Genomic DNA, 6,000 nt, shown 5'->3' on the forward strand with positions numbered 1-6,000 from the left:
CAGTTAAGCAAAGTGAACCAACGAGCAAAGAGTCTAGCCGGCCTAGTACTGTAATTCCGATCACGCGTATGTGGATGAAATTAAGGGGCAATTGAGAGGGGAGTTTGCGCCAAGCAAACGAGCCAAGCTAGTTATGGCTGGGGCCTTGCTGTTGGGTTACACGATCGAGTTGGCATAACCGAGGGCAATTTGGTTGAGGTTCTGAATCACGTGGTTGAATTAGATCAAGATCCAAAAGTTGAACTGGGCTAGTTGTTCAGCGTGGATCCTTTGTCGAGCTAGGTGAAGCGATGGTGCTTCCAACTGGACTAGACGCACCTGTTGCACACCAAGGTCGAGCAAGGTCAGCAGGGACGAACGGGTACGGCTAAAGAAGTCCGCTAGATGCCTCAGATTTTGGCCGGTCAAGAGTAACGCGATTTCAAATGGCGGACTGTAGCGCTCTGCATGAAATAACTCGGTAGGATTTACTACGTGGTCCAATTGGAATGCAAAAAGAAAAATCCACTAAAGTTGCGTGTCAATACCGTTTGGCGGTTTCACCAAATATTGTTTGGCAGTATTGACGCGTACACGTGTAAGGAATAGAGACGGCAGTACAGCCATGCGTCTAAAAAAGACGAGTAGAGTGGTGCGCGCAGAAGCTATTTAAACTATACAATGCCTCCATACAACAGGTCTGGAACCCTTACACACTGAGACTTTATAGTTATTAGAGCTCTCTCTTTTTTGTCTTCTCTATCTAAAATTGTGCTAACTTGACCGTCGGAGGGGTATTCCAGCCACCACCTATCACGACCCGCTCCCCGTACCCAAGGGTTAAGCATCGTGATGGCCAGTAACTGAGGTTACCTCCGGCCAATTCTTAAACAAATCAATAAACGCAAGTGGAAGTAATATTGGGTACCAAAATAATCATTAGAGCTTCTATTTTTATTACAAAATGATATTAACCAAAAATGCCAATATTTACATAGAAAAATATCATAAAAGTGCTGTGTGTGTTCATTCCGCAGCCTCGCATCTAAGACTTTCCAAAAGTTATTTCTGAATTGCATGTGTTCCTGAAAATTGGTAAACAGCTATAAACACATGGCAGAGTGATAAATATTATACCAAGAGTATAAGGGACACGAAATAACCATGGATAGTTAGTCAAAACATTTATATAACTCAGTTTGGTGAATAAATCATTGGTAAACAAATCATTTAAGTGACAGAAACTGAAACACATAAATTATGTAAATAAATAATCATAACCACGGTACAAAACAGAACAGAACAGAGGCCACCGAAGTGACAGTCAGAACAGAGGTACGGATTCAAGAGGTGGCTCGTACGGACTATAGAGGTGGCTCCCACAATAACGTAGCACTTATCTCCGCACAACACTTTGGTCCTCACAGAACAAAACAGATGCATGGACTTAAGAGGTGGCTCATACGAACTCTAGAGATGGCTCCCACAATAGTGTAGCACTTAGCTCCGTATAACACTTTACTCCACACAAAACAGAGGTCAATGGATTCATGATAAACAGAGGACCACAAAGTGGTCAAACAGAGGCCCATGGTTATTTAAGTCCCCCAAGGCGTGGGACTCTCATGGTGGTACTTACAAAACATAATTGTATATAAGGTCATAGTCAAATATTCTTTAAAATATAAACAAACATATCTATAGGTTTCACTTTAAGCAAATAGGGTTCAGAAATTGTACGGGGAAGAAATAATTCTCCTCGTATAATCCTGTTGACTAAGTCCACGCTCCTCCATACGATGTCGCTTTGTCACTTGAAAACACAAACGTGAGCTAGCCGGCGGGTGTGTGCCGGAAACCTCTCCGATGCCTAAGTCAGAAAACTTGACAAATAGACAAAGCTCAATGTATTCAGGAAGCAAAATTGTATGTTGTGTTATGTTACCTCCTCCAAGGTGATGCTTGTGAGCTTTTTATAGGTTTCGAGTGGCCCAATCCTAGTAGGACTTTTATTCTTCCATGCAGAGTCCTCCTAGGATTCATACTCCTAAAGGATAATGCTTATCCTTTTACACCCCCCCCACTGCTTAAACCAAGTGGGATGGCCGAACTACCATTTGACCGAAGTAAACTGGCTAAGCTGAGCCATGAGGTAGGCCGAACTATCCTTAGTTCGGCCCTTCCTTTTACTCCTCATATCGGTTCTCCCTTGCATGAACCATGATATGTTGGGACCGAGCTACCGAGTAGCAAGGTATTGACCGATCTATCCAGGATACGTCATGACCGGACTAACTCGGAGACCGGACTAACTCAAGTTGTCCAAACCGAAGTAGCTTTACAATTCTTGAGCCGAAGTAACTTCATCTCTTTTGACCGAAGTAACTTTATTTCTCATGGGCCGGAGTAACTTCTTGGCCCATTTTACCCAGTCCTTCGTACTTTGGGCCATAAAGTCCATTTCATAGCTCGGCCCAATTTTCACCAAAAATTACCCTCTCAATTGCCCCTTAATTCCATCTGCACAGCATGATTGGGATTACCTAGTGACCAGCCGAGCTAACGTCTATAAGCTTTTCCAGCCGAACTAAAAAATCACTCAGCCTCTCCAACCGATCTCATTTTACTCCGGCTCTACACGTTCGGTCAAAACGTCTCTTCAATCACTGACTGTAACGCTTCATTTTCCAATGACACGTGACAGGCTCTGATAGGCTGTGAGCAGCTGTCACGCCGCCCTCGTACTACGAAAATTTTGAACAGTTCCCGCTTTTTTTCCCTCTCTCATTTTTTATAAAACTGCCCTTTCATCTTCGGATCATTCACCTATTCTATTCATCTTCTCTCTTCGTGCCTCTGCTTTTCCAACTACCAAGCTCGTGTTCATTTGCCGTTACTGTTTTCATCTCCAGTCCCCTTTTCTTCAATCTTGGTAAGCAAATCTACTTTCCTTCCCTGTTTTTGCTTTCGTATCTGCTCTATGCATTTGGTTTACTGTATTTTTACAAAACATGTTCTTCCATTTCTGCTTCGCTTCTGTACTTTCATGAAAAAATTAGTAGAACTCATGCGTGTATGAACTATTCTGTAGAAAACTAGTCTTGGATCCAAAATCATGTAGCAATCGAACTAGGATACTGTTTGTCCTATATAGGTAGATCACTTTAGATAATAACCGAACTAGAACTCCAGAAATCAGTAGTTTCAGTAGGTTATAAACTCCTGAATAACTCTAGCCGAGATAATCCCACCGAACGAAGTTTGACTTTAATAAATAAGGAACCTCGGTCTTCAACCGAGCTAAGCTTTTGGGGCTAAGCCAGCTTTCCTAGTTTCTAAACCAAACTCAGAAAGCTGCCCCTAGAGGCTCAATCGAAATAACAAAACTCCTAGTTCAACCGATTTAGGCCTTTGGGGCTGAGCCAGCTTTCTTAGTTTTTTTAGACCGAACTCAGAAAGCTGCCCTTAGACGATGAACCGATCTAACAAAATTGTTTCCAAAGCCAGTATGCCGAGATGCCTGCCAAGATTTGGCTAATAAGAACCTCGCTCAAACCGAGCTACCAAGCATTTTGCTGAACCGAGATAGAACCCGTCCATAAAGCCGAAGTAGGACTTTTTTACCTCGCTTTTAATTTGTAGCACGGTCCAATGATCTGTGCTTAATCCCTGTGTTTTCTACTTTGCAGATTTAGGTTGCCCAGGTACTCCTGCGTGCGCTCAACCGAGCTACTGAGCACAATATTTGCACCGAAATAACTTATTCTTAAATTATACGATAGATAGGGAAGTATAGATACCTAGTAAATACTCCGGGCGGCCTAGCCAAATTCAGGAAAGACTACCAAATACCTGATGACGTCCATCTGGTCGTGGCCGAAAAAGACGTCATTCCCTGGGACAATAAAGGCTTCGTCCCCTTCACCCTTTTATCCATTATAGAGACCGGACTACGGTTCTCAGTCCAGCCATTGATTTGCGAGTTCCTTAGGCAAACCAGACTATGCCCAACCCAACTCTCTACTAACTCCTACCGCATCATTATGGGAATTGCCGAACTGAACCGTCAAGCCGGACTAAACCTTGGCCTGGCCGAAATCTTCCATCAATATTTCATTGGCTCAAAAGAGGATGGATGGGTTTATTACCTTAGAATACGTCGCCGCCGAGAGAAGATAATAAAATATACACCGGACAAAGACTTAAACGACGATGATTTTTTCTGGGTCTCTGGGAACTTTGAGAACTTTCAAGCCCAAATTCCTAGCCGACCTATAAATTAGAAAAAAGGAGAGCCCGGTAATTTAACTTCGGTCTTCTTCCTTGCATTTTTTACTTCGGCTTTTTAATGTTTCAGCCGGACTAACAGTTGTCTTTTCTCGTAGATTTTGCCCACCTTCACTCTCTATACAGTTATCCAAACCTTGCAACTTTGCGAGCCGCACTACGATATCCTGAACGTAGCTGAGCCAAATTACTGCAATTCGAGCCAACCTATCGATATAGTGGTCGCCGGAAAGCCAGAGTAACTGACTTCCTTCTTGAAGACGCCCCAGAACCGGACCCTTCCTTGCCCGAGATTAGACTAGTCCCACTTACAGCTGAAGAAGAGATGGCAAAAAAGAATAGAGTCAGGGCACTTTTAATCGAGACAACCAGGCCCGAAGTAACGCCACCCAGCCAATCGCAGCCTGCTGTTGTGGCCCTCCCTTCTCAACAGCCGTCCTCTTCCCGCCGAACCAAGCATGCCCGAACTGCCGAAACTGAACAAGTTTTGGTTGATAAAGAAGAACCTGCTCTTCCGCCGAGCTTACCACCAAGCCCCCAACCGGAGCCTTCTGACCGAACTATCGGCAGCTGGGCACCAAAACTTACTTTCAACGACCGAGACATCCGAGATACAGACTCGGTTGTTACTGAGAAAGACCATCTGTTGGCCTTCAATCTGGCCAAGAGTGTGTGTCTGCCCAAAGATATGGAGCACCACCAAAAACAGTTAAACACCGAACTGAAGGCCATCCGATCTTCGACAAAGTCCATGATTCTGGTAAGTGACTTCGGTCGTTTTTCTGTCTACTTTCTTTTTTCAACTTCTACTTCGGCTAAAGGGAAATCTTTGCTTTGTTAGGCCATTCAGAAAAACCAAATCACTCATAGGAAAGTGCTGGAGCTTAGGAAAGTAACCAGGCAAGCCGCGGCAGAAGCTGAGACAAAAGCGACCGAGCTGGAGGAGGCCAGAAAGGAAATGGCCGAGCTACGAGGTGAGATCGGCAGACTGACCGAACTGGTTAGTTCGGCCGAATTTGAAAAACAGAAGGTTGCCATTGCTCTGAAGGACAAATACCTGCGCGAGCTGGTAAAGCTTGAAAAGAAAAAAGATGCCGAAATATCCCAGGCGAAGGAGAGCGCAAAAGAGGCCGAAAAGAGAGGCTTCAAAAAGGCAGAAGATGTATATGTCAAACAGTGTGAGGCCGCCAAGGAGCTGTTCTTTAAGTGCGGCTGGAGGGGAGCCGTTGAGAAGCTCGGTCATGATCCTCAGACCGAGGTTTTCAACCCGCCGGCCTACTTCATACCGAGCTCCCTCATGGAATATGTAAATGCCATGCAACAGCAGTTTCTTGAGGGCTCAGACTCTGATGAAGACTCTGCCCCTGAGGATACTCCGGTTGCGAATGTAGATCAGGTAGTTCGGTCGGAGCCCACGGTGGAAGATCTAACTATTGAACAACCAGGTGAAACCGTGGTTCTGACCGAAACCACTCTTGCGACTGAAAACGTCCTTCCGCTTGAAACCGGTCTTCAAGTTGATGCCGACGCTGCCTTTGACGCCGAAATTGAAGATCTTTTTTCTTGATTTTGCACTTTTTCTCTTTTTTGTTACCTTTTGTCTTTGTAATCGGGCTACGCCCCTTTGTAATTGTTTTTCAATGAATGAAAATTTTGTTGACTCTTATTCCGGTTTTGATGTGTGCTTGCACTTGTAATGTCTTCTTTTGTTCCAACTGCTATTCCGGTTTTAAA

This window comes from Camellia sinensis, chromosome 15, assembly GCF_055761805.1.
Source record: "Camellia sinensis isolate YWXY chromosome 15, ASM5576180v1, whole genome shotgun sequence".
NCBI lineage: Eukaryota > Viridiplantae > Streptophyta > Magnoliopsida > Ericales > Theaceae > Camellia > Camellia sinensis.